This window comes from Neoarius graeffei, chromosome 13 (genome assembly GCF_027579695.1).
Source record: "Neoarius graeffei isolate fNeoGra1 chromosome 13, fNeoGra1.pri, whole genome shotgun sequence".
NCBI lineage: Eukaryota > Metazoa > Chordata > Actinopteri > Siluriformes > Ariidae > Neoarius > Neoarius graeffei.
The window spans coordinates 18280698-18303288 of record NC_083581.1 but is presented as its reverse complement, the minus strand read 5'-3'; the positions used below and the strand labels follow the sequence as shown (position 1 = coordinate 18303288).

At 40.5% G+C, this 22591-nt stretch overlaps 1 pseudogene; it reads left to right on the top strand.

Annotated features, from left to right (window-relative positions):
* The window catches only part of LOC132895873 (dynein axonemal heavy chain 7-like), a 594076-nt pseudogene that overhangs the window by 337814 nt on the left and 233671 nt on the right, over positions 1 to 22591 (top strand).

The following is a 22591-nucleotide window of genomic DNA, read 5'->3' as shown; positions in this document are numbered from 1 at the left end:
AAATATATACAATTTATACAAAATATATATTGACCACAGCAGTGAAGACTATGGCCATTATGATTGATAGTTTATTACGTGAATATATATATAATATATATTTTATATATATTAAATTTTTCCCCACGGTTAATTAGTTGAGTTTCTGAAGTGTGCAACTGCAATATGTGTATGTAGCACACTCGTCACATTCATTCACACCTGATTCCACTCACCACTTAGGTCTGAAACCCTTCATTAGCTGAACTGTCCTGCATGCAGTAAACACTGGAAAGCTCTTTTGAAACCAATTTAAACTCTTACTGCAGGGCTTTACATTAACTTTTTTGCTCACCGGCCACTGTGGCTAGTGGTTTTCCCGAGTCACTAGCCATTCAGCCTTTTCACTAGCCACAATTTTGTTGCCAGGAAATCGCAGTTTTTTCTTCACCATGATACATTAAAGTTCGGAAGATCTAGATTTAATTATGAATGGCAGCGTATAATGTATCCCTACAGTAGCACTCAAGTATTCAGTGCTGTTAAGGTAGCTTCCTATATGAAAACATGCAACCAATTCAGACAAAAATATAAACAGAGTATTCTGTTTATTGAACTCAAATTCAAGCCCCTTACAATATGAAATATCGTATAATATAAAAAATAACATTCAGTACAACTGAACTGATTCTAATATTAAAAGTCCAATTCAAAACATTTATCATATCAAAACATCAAATGTTTTTCAATGCAAGTATTATGTGTATTATCAAGTATTATGTATATTATGTATTATCTATTAATTGTGTGTGTGTGTGTGTGTGTGTGTGTGAGAACATGTGTAGAGAGAGACATTAAATGTCCTTATTACATTCATCATCAGATGAGTCTGAATGGTCCATAAAAAATGGTCTTCATGACCTGAGGCTTCCAGCAGGCCATAAGTTGATAGCTGGGACGAGATCAACTTCTTTACAATCGCGTGAACGTTTCTAAACAGCAGCTCCATCCTCTCCAGCTCAGCCAACTTCATGACAGCCAGGGACTGAAAGCAATGCTGTCCTGTAATGAACCAGCTGTCTTCGCCTGTTTTGATGTTATAGTACCAATGTGTGCATTTGACTTTTCGTGGTCCTTTATAGTTTTGAGTTTAAAATTACTGGTGCCTGTCTTTGCCAGACTTTCTACAGTCTTCGCAGTACATGGTATTTTTGGTTTTGCTATGAACTAGCCAATCTCACCCTAACTTCCATTTGTCATTGAACTGTCTTATCTTCCTATTAGTGTCTTGTTCATCTCCATGGCCGTAGCCAGCTCTGAGGCCCCCACGGTCCGGACTTCGGCCATTTTTAAGAGCTGAAAATACATTTGTACGCTAAATATTCAACTGGATAAAAAAAAATAAAGAATAACATTAAAACGTCTCCATAAAAAGTGCATTGTTAATTATGTTAAATGTTGATTCTGTCTTCTGTGTGTGTTTGGTGCGTGCAGCTCTGAGACCAAGAACACAAAAGCAAATGAGCACACGACTCAGGGGAGGAACGCAGTGCAGCAGACACGGGGTTTCCATGGTAACCATCAGTGCACTTTCATCAAGCTGTTAAATTGACATTTTCAAAGCAGCGCAGTTGTAGCCTGCCTTGTCTGTGATTTTAGAAATAAATCATTCGATAAGCCAAAGCAATAGAGTGGAAAGTTTCAACTTATGTTTGCCTTGGATAACTTTGCCTAAAACATGGTGGTGTATACTGATTTTTTTTCCCCAGAATTTTTTTTTGTGTGTAAGTGTAACGGATGCCAGATTGTTAATGTATCTTAGTTACATAGGCTACATGGTTAGGGTATCTTTTGTCCTCATTGCTTGGGCCAGATCAAACCATTAAACAAGCTTAAATTATTCTTACTCTTGCCACATATATATGATTTTTTTTTCAAAACTGACGATATTCAGTTCAAACACCATTAAAAGTAATTTCAGGAATAGATCTCTTGTGTGGCGTGTAATTCACCCCTCTCATTTAAATATGTCGAAATTTTTTCGGCGCGCGCTTTGCACATCACGGACCTCGGTGATTTTAAAATGCTGCCTCCAGTCCTGCTCATCTCTGCCCCTTTTTTTCCTGAGCAGCAGGGTTTGAAACTCCACTTAGTGAAAAGCCACATAGTGCGCTTGTCAGTCGTCAGCAACTTTGTTGCTTCATTCATTAACCTCAGGTTACCGTAGGCTATCATTGATTTTATCTGAGACGTTAACGAACATTCAAAACAATTCTAACATGTTTATGCAGGTGCTCATGGGAGTTGTAGGCGCGTAATAATACATTGCAATGTGTTTATTATATCAGATGCCTTCAGAGAAAACTACAATTAAAATATATTGTCATACCACAGAATAATCCACCCGCCAAAGTGGCTAGTGGGACTAAAGTTATTACCCACCAAAGCCGAATTTTACCCACATTTGGCGGATGGGCGGGTGCTAATGTAAAGCCGTGTCTTACTGATGTTAATTTTATTAAAGCTCATGGAATAAGAAATAGGAAAGATCGTATAAATGTCCCCTTTTCACTGTGGCACTAATCTATCAGGTTTTTACTTACAAATGTTTTTAATCAGCTTCTGGGGAACAGCTGAAAGCAGACAGAAATAAACAATTCCTTGAGGGATATGCTCCACCGGAGACAAATTTTGCAAGTACATTTAGCACCAAGGGGGCTTCTCACTCGCACTCTCTGTACCTCATCACTGCTGGAGCTAGAGTGTGTATCTGTGTGTTGCATGTGTGTGCATGACAGTGGCTTGTGATAACCGAGCCAGCGAGCTGAGATCGACAGCATACTGCCGCACCCCCTTCCTTTGTTCTATCCCTCTAGCAGAGAATAAGAGAAGAAAATGGCTCCTATTTTTGGCTCGACCAGCTGGAGTTCCATCACACTAACAGCCTCATCCATTACCCGCCTCGTTACGCTCATATTTTACACACACACACTCAGCTATGGTACGAGTTCCCTTGTGCTCGCTATAGATTAACGGTTACAAGTGCAGGGGAAAGTAGTACATCCGGAGGTAGTTTTTCACTAGAGAATGAAATTGAACCTGTTTTATGATGCGGTTGAGAACAAGGTGATCAGTCCTAATTTGCCGAGGACTGAGAATGATCCATAATGTCATAACACTTTTAACAGCCATTTTGCTACGATTATATTTACATCCTTCTGAATCAGTAGACAGCATCTGACACTCACTCAGTTTCACGCTCTTGTTTGCATTCCCCTTTTTTCCTTTGCTCATCCATTCATTCACAGAACCAAGGGCTTTTCAATAATATATTGGTACCAAAGTGGGGACAAAAACCCTCCAAGACAACATTTAAAATTCAGGGTAATTTTTTAAATGCCTGCTAATGATTTTAATGGCCACATTGAGAAAGTGGATGTGAAATCATGTCACTTGTCAAATGAGTGTGCTTGGTGCTTTCAGGAACTGTTAAGTGATTTCACTACATGGTGTTTCAGACTCTGATAAATACAGGATTTATCATTTCAAAGCAGAAATGCACATATTTGCACTTATTATCGTAATTATCTGACCCACAGAAAATGGAGGCGGTTGGCAATTGTGAAGTGTCATTATTACTCATTGTTCATATAAAACCATTCCAGATGCAAGAATATGTATAACAACCATGCCAGCTGTAAACATTCATGGTATTTAAAGAAGCAATTGTTTCATATTACTATACTTTAAAAGTCTATAATGCCTTTTAAAATTTATTTATAAGTAGGCTTTTAATGTCAAATATCCCCCACAATGATGCAATGTCCTATTTGTCTACCGCCCCTAATCTTCAATATGAGCACGTTGATTTCTCTATGTGGTCCTAAGCCCTCCTGTGAGATTAATTTAAACTCTTTGTTGCATCACAGGACTTCCTGTTGAAGCGGCTCAACAAACATATGTACAGTCCACTGCTATTCAACTTTTCAGCCCAAACCACAGCTGCTCAGACACAGAACATCATCATGTCCAAGCTGGACAAGAGACGCAAAGGAGTGTTTGGCCCCCCACTGGGAAAGAAGATGGTGTGATATTATAATACATTCTAAATAGGACATGATATACATTGTTTCTATTTTAATTTGAATAGTTGGTAGCTACTTTAATAAACTTTCCTAATTCTTTGGATCTTTTCTCTATCAGGTTTTCAAGTTTGTAGCAAGACATAATGATCTCTTTTTGAGCATGAATATTGTGTGTTTCTGCTATAATAGTGTTATTTAATAATATTATGAATCCAAAATATTAAATTATTTTATTAATGTTGTATTTATATTACATGTTTTGTTGTGTATCGAGTATTATTTATTTATCATTACTTATATACTCATCATGCCAGAGTCCAATTAGATCTGGGCCACATTAGAGGATAAGCAAATCAATTCTGATCTAGATATTCACCAAAAAAAAGCTGTCAAATTTGTCACCACGTCTGAGATCTCAGTTTCAACACTTCTAAGGATTGTATAAATCTTGTTGTGCAGTCCAGGCATTAGGATAAAATACTAAAGCACATTATTTTATTTATGTTGCTTGAAAAGCTTTAAATGTTGCTTGGAAATCCTGAAGGTGTTTTCTGTGTTGGTGGTGTTTGTGGATGATGTGAATATGCCTGTGAGAGAGACATATGGTGCTCAGCCTCCTGTGGAGCTTCTGCGCCAGTGGCTGGACCACTGGAATTGGTATGACATAAAGGACTGCTCCATGATCAATCTGGTGGACATCCAGTTAATGTGCGCCATGGGGCCTCCTGGTAGGTCTGGATATTTCACATAGAACGTGACTAAACACATTGATCAACGACTATGCATCAAACTTTTTTTTTTTAATGGGATTCAAAGCACTACATGTCATTATATTGTCCCTGAATGAGTTTTGCTTCTCATGGGGACTGAATAAGTTTATGATTGAATGTTATAGCTGAACATGACCTTGCATTTTCTATCGTTTGTAATTTCTAGGTGGTGGGAGAAACCCAGTGACACCTCGCTTCCTCCGTCATTTTAACACAGTAACAATTAAGGAATTTGATGAGAAGACCATGTATACCATTTTCTCCAGAATCCTAAACTGGCACTTGACGATACGGTAAATATCTGTAGTGTATAAATTATGGTGATTTTCTTTTTCTTATCCTTTTGACCTAAAAACGCAGCTGTAATTCTCTTGTTCAGGCATTTTCAGTGTATAATGTGAGGTCTGGTAAGGGATTGTATGATGAGTAGAATCATGTATATCAGCTTAAATGAGTATTTAGTCCATAATTCTGGATTTTCTAATAATAAATAAAAGTTATTTGGAGAATGTGAGCAGTAAATAAATAAGAACATTGTAACTTGGTCTTAACTAGTCTTGATTGTAGTCTTCCATTCATGCTGGCATTTACATAATATCCCAAAATAAATAGGTATGCTTGTGCTCTTTCTTAGACATCCCTTTCCACCAGCATTTGCCAGCCTCACCTCTCAGATAGTGGGTGCTACCCTGGCAGTGTATCAGGAGGCCACTAAGAACTTGCTACCTACCCCAGCCAAGTCTCATTATCGTTTCAACCTGTGGGATTTCTCCCGTGTCATCCAGGGCATTTGCTTGTCTTGCCCAGAGACTGCAAATGACCCCAAAGCTATTAAACGCTTATGGGTGCATGAGGTAGGAATGATAAAAACAAACAAAAAAATATATATTTGTTGGATTATACTAGAGGCCTGTATTAAGATGTTGAGAGAACTCAGAAAGATCTGACATGATGCCTTTTTATCACCTCAGGTGCAGAGAGTTTATTACGACCGCTTAGTTCACACATCAGACTGCACCTGGATGGTGGACTTTTTGCAGGAGGTCTGCAAGTCCCACCTAAAAGAGGACTTCCATCAGCTCTTCAAGCACCTGGACTTTGATGCTGATGGATGTGTAACTGAAGATGACTTGCACAGCCTCATGTTCTGTGATTTCCATGACCTCAAAGGTGAATACCGCAACTACCATGAGGTTGGTGACCTTGATCAGTTACGCCAAGTGGTAGAGGCCCACTTAGATGAGTTTAATAACATCAGCAAGGCATCCATGAACCTTGTGCTTTTCCGATTCGCCATTGAACGTCTGCAGGATCTCTCATATCCTAAAACAGCCACGGGGTCATGCTCTCCTAGTCGGTGTTGGAGGGAGCGGTTGGCAGTCCCTGACTTGCCTAGCTGCTCACATGGCTGAAGCTGAGCTCTTCCAGGTTGAGATCTCCAGGAGTTATGGGATGACAGAGTGGCTTGATGACTTAAAACTCATTATGTGCAAATCAACATCCAGTGATATCCATGGTGTCTTCCTCTTCACTGACACCCAGATAAAGATGGAGTCATTCCTTGAAGATGTTAGCAATTTGCTCAACACAGGTGAAGTTCCTAATCTCTTTGCTGTGGATGAGAAGCAGGAGATCTGCAAACATATGAAGGACCTGGATCACCAGAGGGAGCGGGAGAAGCAGACAGATGAAAGTCCTCTGGCACTGTTCAACATGTTTGTAGAGTGCTGTCATAGTCAGTTGCATGTGGTGCTGGCCATGAGTCCAATAGGTGATGCCTTCCGAGGCCGACTACGACATTTTCCTGCACTTATCAACTGCTGCACCATAGACTGGTTCCAGGTCAGCACTGTATTTGTTCTGTAAGGGTCTCCTGGATGCACCACTAACAGCTGTGCTTGTCACCAAATTAGCTGCACAGCAGTCTTAATATTATTAGTTGAATTAAAAGGCTTTTATGGTGCAAAATGTTGCTAAATCCTGTCAAAATTATAGATATTATATGGTCAAAACTGTGTGCACACCTGATCATGACACCCATATGTGGTTCTTCTATAAACAAATGGGGGTCTAAATCTAGAATGGGATGTTCAAAAAGCACATATGTGTGTGACGGTTATTTGTCCGCAAACTTTTGGCCATAGTGTATGTGACCACCTGTTGACAGCATTCACCCTATTTCTTGAATTTTTCCTTCAAGAGCTGGCCCGATGATGCTCTACAGGCTGTGGCATCTTGATTCCTGGAGGATGTCAAGATGACGGATGATGCTCGCGCTGGCTGCATAGATATGTGCCAGAGATTCCATACTTCCACCATCAATCTCTCGGCACGCTTTGTGGCTGAGCTGCAGTACCACAACTACATCACTCCATTCTCCTACCTGGAGCTCATCTCCACCTTCAAAATCCTGCTGGAGTGCAAAAGAGTGTAAGGGTCTTTATTTATGACCATGAGAGTTTGTTTAATATGGTGTGCATCTGTATATTTTGAATTTGATAAAATGTTATCTTCTGTTATCCAGTGAGGTGATCAAGCTAAAACAGTGCTATGAGGTCGGCCTGGAGAAGTTGAATTCTGCTGCTGCTCAAGTGGCCACCATGCAAGTGGAGCTGGAGGCACTTCAGCCTCAGCTCCGATTGGCTAGCAAAGAGGTGGATGAGATGATGGTGATTATTGAGCATGAATCTGAGGAGGTGGCCAAGACAGAGAAGGTGGTTTGTATGGATGAGGCAGTGGCGAATGAACAGGCCACTGCTGCCAAGGCCATTAAAGATGAGTATGATACTGAATTGGCTGTTGCTTTGCCCATCCTGGAGTCAGCTCTGGCTGCAGTTGATACACTTACTCCACAGGCAAGACAGACACACACACAGAAATATAATATAATTACTTCCAGCATCAAAAGTACGTTTGACGTTTGCTTGCACAGCCCAAAACTATGTTGGTCTTTCTGAAGAACATTACAGTGGTTAAATCCATGGAGAGCCCTCCAGCTGGAGTCAAACTTGTGATGGAGGCCATTTGTATCCTGAAAGGCATAAAACCTGACCGCATACCTGATCCTTCTGGCTCAGGCAAAAAGATTGAGGATTTCTGGGGCCCAGCCAAGAAGCTTCTTGGTGATATGAGGTTCCTGCAGAGTCTGCATGAGTACAACAAAGACAACATTCCACCCGCTTACATGACCACCATCCGCAACAAATGTATCACCAATACAGATTTTGTCCCTGAGAAGATCCAGATGGCATCCACGATAGCCGAGGGTCTTTGCAAGTGGGTCTGTGCTATGGACTCTTATGACAAGTGAGTTTGTATAACATGAGTGGACGAGCAATTAAATCATATTACTGAATGAATGAATGAAACCTTTATTGCCCCAAGGGGAATTTGTCTTGCACTTAGGAGCCATAAATTACATAAAACAAAACAACACTTAAACATGCAGACTTGCACAATAATACATAGAATAACAAACAAATCTTAAAAAAAAAACAAAAAAACATATATATATAAAAGGTGCATACTTTCATTCATACTAAATGATTGATTCCCATACAATTAGCACTGTTCAGTCATTCCCTAGAGCCAAAGGTGTTTGAAAAGTTTATGATGAAGGAAATCATGTTTGTAATATCCACTCTCAGGGTCGCAAAAATTGTGGCCCCTAAGAAAGAGAATTTGGCTCAATCAGAGGCTAAGCTGAAAGTAGTCACGGAGAGTCTCCAAAAGAAGCAGGCAGCTCTAAAGGAGGTCCAGGACAAGTTGACCAAACTTCAAGAGATACTGCAGGTCAACAAGTACAAGAAAGCTGACCTGGAAAACCTGGATAGTTAATAATAATAATAATAATAATAATAATAATAATAATAATAATAATACAACTTTCTTGGCTGTGCGTAACATATAAAGAAAGGTGTTTGAAACCTAAGAGGAGAAAGACTCAATGGCCATGGGTTCTCCTTTGAGTGAATTATTGGTAAAAGAGCTGCCAGTGTTTAAGATAATAATAATAATAATAATAATAATAATAATAATAATAATAATAATAATGTGATAGTAATAGTATTTTAAAATTAATAGACCACTGCTGCAATAAAAAATTCAGTAAATACCATAATTTATATAGTATAGTAATTAACCTTGAAGTATGAGTTATAAATGTACAGACTACTTTTTAAAAACCACTTATTTATAACTGCAGAGACCTGACTATATATTTTTTAATGAATGTATGAATGAAAAATTGATTGGATTCATTCATTCATATTCAGTAAACACTGTATCCTGATCAGAGTCACAGTGGATCCAGATCCAATCCCAAGAACACATATTTTTAAACAATACACATTCAGCCTTGGTTATTGGCAGTGAGGAATATATTGCTTCTCTTCTCTGACATTTATCTTTGTTGGCTGCATGAATCTATCTGTGTGTGTGTGTGTGTGTGTGTGTGTGCAGATCTTTTTCCCTTTTCCCTCTTGGAACAAACATTCCAAGAGACAAAACACAATATGACTTTAACTGATTGCAAATTCTGGCCCTTTTGATGGTCTTTTTGTGTGGGATTTGTTGACGTTTTATTTTTGAAAACTTTACTCAGTAGTTTTATCTTCAAATGTCCTGAAAAGCTCTATGGCTTTGCCTTTGTGCACACTTTTCTTCAGTGCATCATGCTGTTCCCACTTTGAAGTCAGAAAAGTGAAGTTCTCATTTCTAAACCCACCCTCTGTGTACACACAGAAGCATAAACACTCCCCACACACACCCAAACACACTGCTCTGACTTGTTTATGGGAATTGGCTGTCAGTTTTTTTTTTTTGGTTAAACACAACACCAGACCCCTTCTGTCTTTTTCTGCCCTATTTCACTACCTTTCATGTTTTGTCTTCTTTTCTTCTTTCCATTGTCTCTTCTGTCTGTCTATATTTTTAGGCTGTCTGTTTTCCCTGTTCAATAAAGAAAATTGTTTATGCCATGCTCCCCCAAGCATATCGAACATCGCATGCACAGAGGCAACATCTAACTCTTCCCCAAATGCCACGTTTGAGAAACATTTCCTTTTTAATACTCAGCTTTCCTTCTTCTGTTCAGGAATATTTGTGTGTGACTTTGGAGGAAAAAATGTTTTGGCCATGGGAAGAGATAACACTCATGTTTTTTGGTTGTGACAGTCATGTTTTTGGTTGTGATCGAGTTGCCATCTTAGCAACAACAATATACATTTAAAAAAAAAGTACGTCTAATACTGGATATAATTTTATTACATGAAGTCTCTGTGCCATGAGTGATCAAGATCTCCATGTTTGATGCTTCTGTTAACGGATAATATGTTGTATAAAAATTTAGGGCAAATAATGTGAGCTAACTATTTGTGATAGGTGGAGCTGTGCAGTAAGAAGCTGTGGAGAGAGCAGAACAGCTGACTGGGGGTTTGGGAGGGGAGAAGACATGTTGGTGTGAGATGACATTGAACCTGGGAGAACTCTACACCAATCTAACTGGAGATATTCTCCTCTTAGCTGCTAGAGTAGCCTACCTGGGGGCTTTCACATCTAGTTATAGACAGGTTATGATTACGCACGCACGCACATACACAGGATGTCACAGAGATATATTCAGTAAGTACTTTATCCTGGTAGATCTGAATTCTATCTCAAGAACACTGAGCATGAGACATGAATACACCCTGAATGAGACATCAGTGTATCATAGGGCATCTTTTTGAAACACTTAATAACCCAGAATGGCAATTTATTGTAGCTGAGCCATCTTCCATCATGTTTTTGGGAAGTAGGGGGAAACCAGTGAACACAGAGGAAATTCATGTGGACATACGGTAGAGAGAACATGCAAAACACCACACCAATAGTAACCTTAACTCTTCAGTAATTTTTTATAATTTATAAATGCATTATAAAAATATAAATTGAGGGCCTAAACTGTATAAGCACTTTGCTAAATTGATGCATGGGAAGTGTGACAACAGCCCGGGAAAACCACCGCATAAGCAGCACGTCGCTCCTCGCTTTACCGTTCTCATGGTGCTGAGCAGATGACAATGCGTCAGCACCACTGTTTGGATAGACAAAAGCAGTGTGGCTACGGGGCAGCGCTCACTGATCAGACACGGCTGGAGCTGTATAATCGGTGCCTCTGTTCACCCTCCTCGAGCAGCCAGGGAGTATAGAGAGCGTGCACGTGACGTCATGAGGTCATGTGATATTTGTTTATCTGCCATCTTGGATGGCATGGCCGCGCATAGAACTTAGATGAACCCGTTCTAATTATCAAGTGTGTGGGAGTAGATCTTTCGAGAATGGTTATATCTTGTTCAGCATTTGGTTGTACCAAAAGGAGGGCCTGTCATTTTATAGATTCCCCGCAGACGAGTAGAGATGCGCAAAATGGGTGTCCGCTGTGCGAAGAGAAAACTGGTACCCCAGTTCTACCAGCCGAATTTGTATTGAACACTTCATATCAGGTAGGTGTAATCTTCTAATTCAATACTTAACAGTACATCTGTTAAGTTGATTAACTGGTTTTCACATGGATGTGTAATATTAATGTTCTTAATAAAATATGTATACAAATGCATAACTTGTTTATAAAGTTCTTCCTATCAGATTGTGTAAAGTACTGAAAAAGAATATGTATGTTATTTTAGGCACATAGAGGTGCAAGAAAATATATTTTTAATTTGTTTGAATATAGAAGCTGGACATATCTGTGACCCCTATACATTTATATCTGATATTGAATAATAATTCTGCACAGATAAAGATAGTGGTGATTTGTGATTTTTTTTTTTCAGACAAAAACATACATATTTACAACCCTGTCATTATCTGGAACTGAGTTTAGATTCCGAACATTCTTACGATAAAACGTCCTGCATAGTCTCTTTATGATAAACGTCTTAATGCCACTTACCCGTGAGGTTAACAAGTAAACATTCTTCTTCGGAACCTTCCAGAGGTATAGTTGGGATACCCATCCCGCAACAAAATATTTATAAGCTTCCAGGCTCTTGTAAGCTTTGAGGGCTTTGCCAGTGTAACACGATTCACGATTAACAAGAAAATTGTAAATGTCGTGGTAGGCCAGATCGGGCAAATCGCCGGCACCGCAGCTCCGAATTTCCCTGAACAAGGATTGCGGCAAATTGTACGGATCTGCAATCCCCAACCTGGAACACTTTTCCACGTAACGCTGCCTCACGTCACCTTCAAGATGCTGAACAAACTTAGACAAGTTATCGCGCGATGTAGATGGGGTATTTTCCGAATTTTCTTGGGGATTACTCCCTGGATCCATTACGTTCGCGCAAGGTAAACAATCCTGAAGCCGTCCAATATGGCGGAGTAAACACGGACGGGTCACGTGACTGCACCACATCCTCTATAAAGAGCCACCACCCCTCTCAAAGGTTAGTGAAGGTCACTCAGTGCATACACGCCCATTTTCGCTCTCCTGCTTTACTCAGGGTACTTTGCTGATGCTGAAGGCTACAGAGAGCCTGCCCTTCTCTTCTGTTGGATCAGGCTGCCTTCACTGCCTCTGGACAATCACCGAAAGAGCCGGATGCAGCCAGCCCCTGCCTGCGACCTCACCACTAGTCAGCTTGGGCCCTCCGGCACCTGCACGGACTTTACTTCCCCTACATTTCCCAACCTTTTTTCATTAAATCATTCACCTTTTTGCACTAAATGTCTGTGGTGTGTGTGTGTGTGTGTGTGTGTGTGTGTGTGTGTGTGTGTGTGTGTGTGTGTGTGATAAAAATAATATAAGAAAGTGGAAATACAATTGATCCTATTTTAGAAAAAAAAATCAGATTTTATGAACACAATTCATTATTTCCTTGGACTGATGGCCAAATCAGCAAGTGCGGAAGGGTTTATTTCACTCAGAAATAGCCCAAGCTTTATTTTCCCTAAAGCAAATTATTCTGCGCCATTTACTTTTTCAAAAACATATGCTCCATTTTGTGTAAGAATATTTCCTCATGGGAGCTTAAAATATCTGCCCTCACTTTCAAAGTGTTCATGTTATTATTGTTGTGGAGACATTATAAGGAAATAATTATAATACATGTCTCTCTCTTTCTCAAACACACACACACACAAAAGCATGTTCCGAACGTGCGACAACCCATCCTGGTTCTCCATTTCATTTCCGTCTAAAAGCTCCTTGTTTGATGTGACCCAGGCAGCACAGGTATCACATTTCTAAATATTTAGTGTAATCATTTTTATGAGACACACAAGGAGCGATATTAAAATGCCTTTGCAGTCTCTGTCATTATTGGCACGCACACCGATGAAAAATGAATGAACTCAGGGAAAATATTTGGAAGCATGCTGCGAGATAATGTTGTGAACTTACACTAGTGACTGTGGGAACAGGAGCACTTTAACTTCCTTGTGTTCCTGCAGACTTTTATAAGAGACACAGAAGTATATTATCTTAGTGTACACAAAGCAATTATTGCTTAAAACAAAAATAAACTCAACCAACCAGCTCAGCTATTACATATCACTGGTTGTATGCTATGCATTTTTCCCCCTGATCATACAGTACATTAGAAAAGTCATGCTTCTTTTTTTTAAACTTTCCTGCAGATTCTTAAGGAATAAAAAAAAAGTAATTATTGAATTAGTTTTTCTGTTGCCATCTTTACACCAGAAGAGAATGTGCTCATTCTTCCATATAAAAAGTGCTTAATATCACTCCTGCTTTTTCAAGCTGTGTTCAATTTTGAGATATGTGGGAGTGATATCAAATATACACAAGCAATATTCCTAACAGCTTGGAACAAGCTATCCTGCTGTCAGAACCCACAGAAAAATGTAGTTTATAGAAGAGAGGTAATATAGTAGCTATCACGGTTGCTTAAAGATTAGGCATGCTTTCTTTCTTTTGAATCAAAATGCTCCAGCCAAGATTAAAGCTGGAATTACTATGCATGAGATTGGCACTTCCTGTGATGGATTGACATTCCATCTTGGGTGTATTTCTGCATCGCATCTAGTGATTCCAGAATAGGCTCAGGATCCACCATAACTGTGACCAGAAGAAAATGCTTACTGAATATGACTAAACGAATGAATAAGACAGACACTTTAAAGGGGTCATATTTGAAAATGTGTATTTAACTTGGATAACTTCCTCAAAGAAACATATGGAAAGCTGACTTTATACTTGAACTCTAAGTGGATGCTCTATTCAAGAATATCAGATAAGATGAGAGATCTATCTGATCACATCTTTTTTCATTCATGTTCAACCATAATAGTATATTTAGCATGAAATTTACTTACAATCAAAGATCAGTTACCAAAAAAACATTCCATGTTCTCAGTGAAGCATGAGAAGGACCATGTTTAGTGTTACTCTTGGCCTCTTAGTTCTCTGATTAATGCCTTTTTTCCCCCTGGTTAATGATGGGAATCTTTTCTTTTTAAACATAGATATAATGATGCAAACTGTTCAAAGTTTGATCATTAGTAAATCTTTGTTTTTTTTAATCATGAATGAAGGCAATTTTACAGAACTCTTGCAGTGAGGTTTTGTTCAGAGAACTGTATAAATATAGTTGAACTGTCCATGTTTGTACATTTGTAGAGTGCTACGAAAGAATGGATCAAGCTATGTAAGTCCAGAGGGATCCCCTGCTCTAAGAACATGTCTCTGATGCTCTCTCTGGGAGAGCCAGTGAAAATCAGAAACTGGACCATCGCTGGCCTTCCATCAGATAGTTTCTCTATTGATAATGGCATCAAGTCTATAGGCTCCTGTGGGCTCGGAACGCCGCCTTCAGAGCTGGGGACGAGGTGGGCCTGAGGACAGCTAGGGCCAATCTGTCACGAGGCATCAGGGTGGCCAAGAGATAGTATTCCAGGCACATTGCTGACCATTTCAATGACAGCAGAGACACCAGGAACCTGTGGCGGGGGATTCAGACCATCACAGACTACAAGCCCCCGCCACAGACCTGTGACAACTCCACGTCTCTGCTGAATCAGTTGAACGACTTCTTCGCTCACTTTGAGGCAGACAACAACACCAAGGCACAGAAGACCCCACCACTTCCCGGCGACCAGGTGTTGATGCTGTCCCCAGACAGCATGAGGAGAGCTCTCAGGATGACAAATGCACGAAAAGCCCCGGGTCCTGATAACATTCCTGGTCGTGTCCTGAGAGACTGTGCCGAGGAGCTCACAGATGTCTTTACAGACATCTTCAACATCTCATTGAGCCAGGCTGTTGTCCCCACGTGCCTCAAAACCACCACCATCATCATATCGGTCCCGAAGAAGCCATCTCCCTCCTGCTTCAATGACTACCGCCCTGTCGCACTCACTCCCATCCTCATGAAGTGCTTTGAGTGGCTAGTCATGAGGCATATCAAGTCTGCCCTCCCCCCTGCCCTGGATCCTTTCCAGTTTGCATATCAGTCCAACCGTCTGACCGATGACGCCATCTCCACTGCCCTCCACTCAGCCCTCACCCACCTTGAGACAAAAACTCGTATGTCAGAATGCTGTTCATAGACTTTAGCTCAGCATTCAACACAATCATTCCTCAGCAGCTCATTCACAAACTGGACCAGCTGGGACTCAACACCTCCCTGTGCAACTGGCTGCTGGACTTTCTGACAGGGAGACCACAGACTGTACGGGTCGGCAGCAACTCCTCCAGCACCATCACACTGAACACGGGGGCCCCCCAAGGATGTGTGCTAAGCCCCCTCCTCTTCACTCTGCTGACCCATGACTGTACACCAACATCCAGCTCAAATATTTTCATTAAGTTTGTGGATGACACGACTGTGGTGGGTCTCATCAACAATGGCGATGAGACAATCTACAGGAGTGAGGTGAGCCGCTTGGCCATGTGGTGCAAGGACAACAATCTCCGTCTGAATGTGGAGAAGACGAAGGAGATTGTTGTGGACTTCAGGAGAGAGCACACCCAGCATGCTCCACTATCTATCGACGGTGCTGCAGTGGAGAGGGTGAGCAGCACCAAGTTTCTGGGTGTGCACATCTCTGAAGACCTGTCCTGGAGCAACAACACCGCATCACTGGCCAAAAAAGCCCAACAGTGTCTGTACTTCCTCCGCAAACTGAGGAGGGCAAGAGCCCTGGCCCCTTTCATGCACACTTTCTACAGAGGCACCATCGAGAACATCCTGACCAGCTGCATCACCATGTGGTACAGCACCTGCACCGTGTCCTGCTGCAAGTCTCTGCAGCGCATCGTGAGAGCAGCTGAGAGGATCATTGGTGTCTCTCTCCCTTCTCTAATGGATATATATAACTCCCGCCTCACCCGCAAAGCCATCAGGATTGCAGGTGACCCCACCCACCCATCTCACAGCCTCTTCAGCCTGCTGCCGTCGGGGAGGAGACTGCAGAGTCTCCAGGCCAAAACCAGCAGGCTCAAGAACAGTTTCTTTCACCAGGCAGTCAGGAGGCTCAACTCCCTCCCTGTTCTGCCCCTCCTCCCCCCTCTGCCCCCTGCCACAGATTCTGGTCGCACACCCCCCTTCAGCATCTGACATGTCATCCTCACAGTTCCCCCCCAACACACACACACACACACACACACACACACACACACACACACACACACACACACACACACATCTCATCGTTCATTAACACACTGAACTCAGGGACTGCGCATTTCACTTTACCTCACTCATTTGCACTATTCCGCACTACCTCATCTTAACAGCTGCTAGTTTGTTTACACTGCTTATTTCATGTTTACCTGCTATACCTCAAGTGCCCTTGACTGGTTATTTGAACCAATTTATGTGTGTGTGTGTGTGTGTGTGTGTGTGTGTGTGTGTGTATATATGAGTGTTTAGTCTACGTCTAGTTCATATCTAGTGTGTTTATACTGTTTATATTGTCTGTTTGAGTGTTTAATCTGTGTGTAGTTCTTATCTAGTGTTTACACTGTTTATTTATACTGTTTATATTGTTTGAGTGTTTAGTCTATGTCTAGTTAGTGATGCAGTGCCTAGGCACGCATAACTATTGTTCTGTGTGTTTCTTCTTATTAGTGATGCAGTGCCTAGGCACGCATAACTATTGTTCTTCTGTGTGTTTCTTCTTATTATTAGTGAAGAAGTACCTAGGCTCCCTAGAAATTTTGATTCTTAATAACCCAATAACCGTACATCGCACACAGACAAGCAATATATCAAAACGTGCGGGTCGATCAGACTTGGTGTGCTATTACTTTGTTCATCATTCTGTGATTTTTTTTGGCGACGTAGTCACGAAAAAATCACCCAGAATTTCCCATTCATTTCTATGGAATTAATTGAAAAACAACGCACATTTTCAACGTTTTTCAAACCTCCGCTGCTCTGGCATGCTTTCACCTAGAGACATGATTCAACCTTTAAAATGTTGACAAACTTCTCCTGTGTGGATCTGGCATTCAACTTTTTTGCTAGGTTCTATACTTTTTGATCAGTCACAGATCAAACACCATCATCACATCTGGAGAAATTCAGACTTTATACTGGGTGTCTACTGCGTTACACACCAGTGGGGCTCAGGAATTTAGAGTGTAGGCAGCTTGAAAAAACAGCTCTAACTTTCTTATTTAAACTGTGTTTTCAGCCACAACTTTCACTCTACACACAAAATTTTCTTAAAAGTAGTAGTCACACTTGTCCTGATTCACACAATGTGTCTACCTGCACATTAGGATTTACAGTTTTTGAATGAGAAGCCTGAAAGTAAGGAGAGGACAGGCGCGCTGCCCCATAGACTCCCATTATAAACGTGGCAGGGCTTTTGCTGCAAAATCAGAAAAGTCACTCGTTTTTAACTCGCTCTATTATCACTCAGTGAACAGAAATGGATGTATATACTATGATATCCACCATAGTGTGGAAATGAATCTATTAGCCATGGTCAACACATGTGCAAGAAACATGTGTTTCAGCAACATGAAAACATGTTTCACATGCCCGAATTAACAGTTTTAATTACCTGTCACGTCTATTACTTGTAATGTGACTTTTTTTCTCATGATAAATTTCACCTTCACAAATGAAAATAATTTTTCTCAACTTATTGGCATGTACATGCAAATATTGGAAAAGTTCATTTCCTTTTCTCTATCAGTGTTCTCTTTTCATCTTCATTATTTTCTTTCTTCCTGCTTTTACCTATTTTTACACAATTTTCAGGACATTTAATATAATTTAAGCTTAGCACTTTAAAAAGACAAAACAAACCTGGAAGTTGGCTGTAGCAGTGTACTGTATCAGGGTATGTGCTATGTTAAATAATTTGGAGGGAGGATTGGTGACTAACATACGGGCTGCATCAAAGATGGAGGTTTCAAGCTGGTGGAGTGGGGGAAATACAAATCGCTCGTTTCCGACCGGAATCTCAGCAACTTTCATAAAAAAAATTCATCAAATATCTTTAAACATGATCACTAAGTACTCATAATAAAGAATAAGTGTTCTTGGATCTTGTGCTAAAGAACATAAAAGTTGGGCTAAGAGACTTTAGAACTTGTGCTAAGACTTTGGATTTGTGCTAAAAGACTTTTCTGCTAAATAACCGTAAACCACAGGAAATAACATGACAACAAACTATGTGCCTATTTAGCCACAACAGTTTTTTTTTCCTCTCTCTCTCTCTCTCTCTCTCTCTCTCTCACACACACACACACACACACACACACACACACACACACACAGAGTTTAACACATACTAACTGACACTAGTATAATAGAAAAATCAATGCAGCTTAATAATAGCAAATTGTAGCACAAACTATCAGGCAAACAAGCAGTCAGGGAGTGAGCCAGTTGGCTAACACAAGGTCTCCAGTGTGCTGTGGTTAAAGCCAAAGATCCACCCTTTTGGCCAGGTTTCCATGTTCCCATTGCTCAGTTCAGGTCCAACAGGTTATGATGACTCCACCTATAGAGGAACAGCCAGAAAGGGTAGCACAGCAAACAGGAGATGTTTATTTCAGTTTTTTTTTTTAAACAGGAGATGTTTATTTCGGAGTCTTTAGTGTCAGTGATGGAAATAAAGTTCTCAGTTTTTAAAAGTGAGAGAAAAAGAGAGGCTGGTGAGGTAATGACTGTTTGTAGGTGCTATAACATAAGTAATAACAGAAACTAACTTGTTTCCTGGATGTTCCATAATATTAAATGTAACTATAAATTTATATAAATTTATGTCTTTCTTTAAAAATATAATCACTGGCAAATTTTTGTAAAATAATAATAATAATAATAATAATAATAATAATAATAATAATAATAATAATAATAATAATAAACACTGTGGGATGTGCTGATATTGGAATTCCCTTCACCTAGAGTATGGATAAAACCAGGGTGTGTGTGTGTGTGTGTGTTGCTGGCGCTCTGTTGAGACCAATGGGAAGAACCCAGAATTGCCAGTGGCCTATGGTGGTGCTGACAGCTGTTTTTGGCCTAGATCCGGGGGTGAGGGCCAATAGCTTTTGGTGAGGATTAAACGGGCTCTTCCCAGGTGCTCAGTGAGGTCATCCACTTAAGGCAGTGGTTCTCAAACTTTTTTCACCAAGTACCACATCAGAAAATACTTGGCTCTCCAAGTACCACCATAATGACCAACATTAAAATACAGTAGTGTAGTAGGCCTAAGTATTCATTAAAAACAAGGCGGAGGTTTTATTTAACTGTTAAATAAAAAAACCTCAGGTGCCACCTCTCGGATGAGAGCTGCTACCCCGCTGTTGCGACCCCGTCATGGCCCTCGCTCCGTCAGTACATACACCCACACACTTTTCCCAGTCCAAGCCATGCTCCTGGATGAACTTGTTCAGTAACTGGAATATTTGCTCTGATGTAGTTCTGGTCTCCAGTGATTTACAGAACATAAAGTCCTCCTGCACCACACCGTCATTTTCATATCTCACATAAACCAATAAATTGGCCAAATCTGCAACATCTGTAGTCTCATCAAGCTGTATGGCAAAATATCTACTGTTCTTAATGCGCTCAATCAGTGTCTTTTTAACATCGTCAGCCATGTCGTTTATTCTCCTTGACACGGTGTCATTTGAAAGTGGCACCAAGTTTAACTCTCTGGCAGCTTTCTCTCCACGCATGATGCATGTCATCTCTTTGGCTAATGGTAAACACAGCAGTTCCCCGATTGTGTGCGGCTTACCAGCTCTGGCGATCAGGAGGCTGGCACGATATGAAGCTTCCTGTGCTTTGGCTACGGGTGTACCATAGGACAGAATGGTGGACTTGGACTGCTTCATTTCATCACGTTTTCGTAAAAAAAAATCCATTGGTTTGTCCTTTAGTGCTGTGTGTTTGGTTGTAAGATGCCATTTGAGATGCGATGGTTTCATGGACTCATTGCTCAGAACGTCGCCACGTACAACACACTGCGGCCTGGGCAGCTCCTCTGTCCCGCTCCAAATGAATCCCAGTTTTATGTATTTTTCGTCATACTTCCTCCTTACTGGTTTCTGCCGTTTGCTAGCAGTTCTGGGGCTGGTTTTGCCACTGTCGTTAGCATCTGTGCTCGGCTCACACACGTCCTCTTCAGTTCTCCCTCTCTCCTGATCCACGCTCCCATTCGTGGATTTAAGCCACGACAGTAATTTTGTCGTACTCGTCATAATTAGCAAAGCCACCTCCACCTTTTCCCATCACAGCCTAGTCTACCAATGGCGGATAACCGTCTGTCAGTGGAACCGGCGGGAATGCGTACGTACGCTACGTATGGCTACCCAGAAGAACTTGCAAACTTTTTAAAATTATTAACTTAATTTGTATCTCCTTTCATTTTCTTGTCATCGGTTGATAAGATATTTTCATCCATTCAGATATTATGGATAGTATTTCACGTTTTATTTTATTTTTTAATTTTATTTATATTTAATTAAGTGATTCTTTGGCGTACCACTAGAATGGAGCCCGCGTACCACTAGTGGTATGCGTACCACAGTTTGAGAATCACTGCTTTAAATCATTCCAGTGTCACTTTAGCAGTGTGTTTAGGGTCATTGTCCTGCTGGACTGCCAACCTTCATCCCAGTCTGAAACCTCTGGCTTACTCAAACAGGTTTTCCTCCAGAATTGCCTTGTATTTAGTGCCATCCATCTTTCCTTCAGTCCTGACCAGCTTTCCTGTCCCTGCAGATGAAAAACATCCCCACAGCATGATGCTGCCACCACCATGCTTCATTGTGGGGATGGTGTTCTCAGGGTGTTGGGTTTGCGCCACACATGGCATTTCCCATGATTGCCAAAAAGTTAAATTTTTGTCTCATTTGACCAGAGAATCTACCATGTGTTTTGGGAGTCTGTCACATGCTGTTGGACAAACTTCAAATATGTTTTCTTCAGCAATGGCTTTTTTCTGGCCACTCTTCCATAAAGCCCCACTCTGTGGGGTGTACAGCTTAAAGTGGTCCTATGGACAGATACTCCCATCTCTGCTGTGGATCTTTGCAGCTCCTTCAGCATTATCTTTGGTGTCTTTGTTGCATCTCTGATTAATGCTCCTCTTGCCCGGTCTGTGAGTTTTGGTGGGTGGCCTTCTCTTGTCAGGTTTGTAGTGGTGCCATGTTCTTTCCATTTTGCTATAATGGATTAATGGTGCTCCCTGGGATATTCAAAGTTTGGGATATTTTTTATAACCCAACCCTGATCTATACTTCTCCACAATTTTGTTTCTGACCTGTTTGGAGTGCTCCTTGGTTCTCATGTTGCTTGCTTAGTGTTGCAGAGTCAGGGTCCTTCCAGAACAGGTTGTTTTATACAGACATTGTTACAGATCATGTGACACTTTGATTGCACACAGGTGGATCTTAATCAACTAATTATGTGACCTATGAAGTGAATTGGTTGGACCAGCTCTTATGTAAGGGTTCCATACGAAAGGGGGTGAATGAATACCTGTGCACACTCCAGATTTCCATTTTTTCATCTTAATTATTGTTTGTGTCACAATTAAAAAAACGTGCACCTTTAAAGTGGTAGGCATGCTGTGTAAATCAAATGGTGCTACCCCCCCCCCCCCAAAAAAAAAAAAAATCCATTTTAATTCCAGCTTGTAATGCAACAAAACAGGACAAACACTAAGGCAGATGAATACTTTTGAGAGACACTGTGAATATATATATATATATATATATATATATATATATATATATATATATATATAGTGTGTGTGTGTGTGTGTGTGTGTGTGTGTGTGAGTGTGTGAGAGAGTGAGGGAGAGAGCGTGCGAAAGAGTATTTACCACCTTTACTTCACTATACAAGCTTTGACAGGGCAAGAGCTGATGGTATTTTTAGGAAGCAATATAATGCTATTCAAGAGCTTGTGATATTTGTAAAAAAAAATCTTGGATTTCTTGCAGTGTGTAATATTGAGAAGTGAATTATGTTTGTCAGGTCACAACAGATTAGAGAAATGTTATTTTTGAGAATAATGCAATCACATAATGGAGACAATATGTTCTCAAAATAGAAAATAGTTGCACTGTAAGAGTGAGACAGTGTTCTTGATGTTAAAGTGCCATTCCACCATTGGATGTATTCTTTGGCATAAAATACAATATATTTTGACAACATATATAAATGGTATCACTAGATAGAGAAATCTTTTAGCTTCAAAATGATATATCAAACATAATTTTTTGACAACGACAAGTATATTAATTTTGCGACCAAAGTCACCTACCCTTTTAATT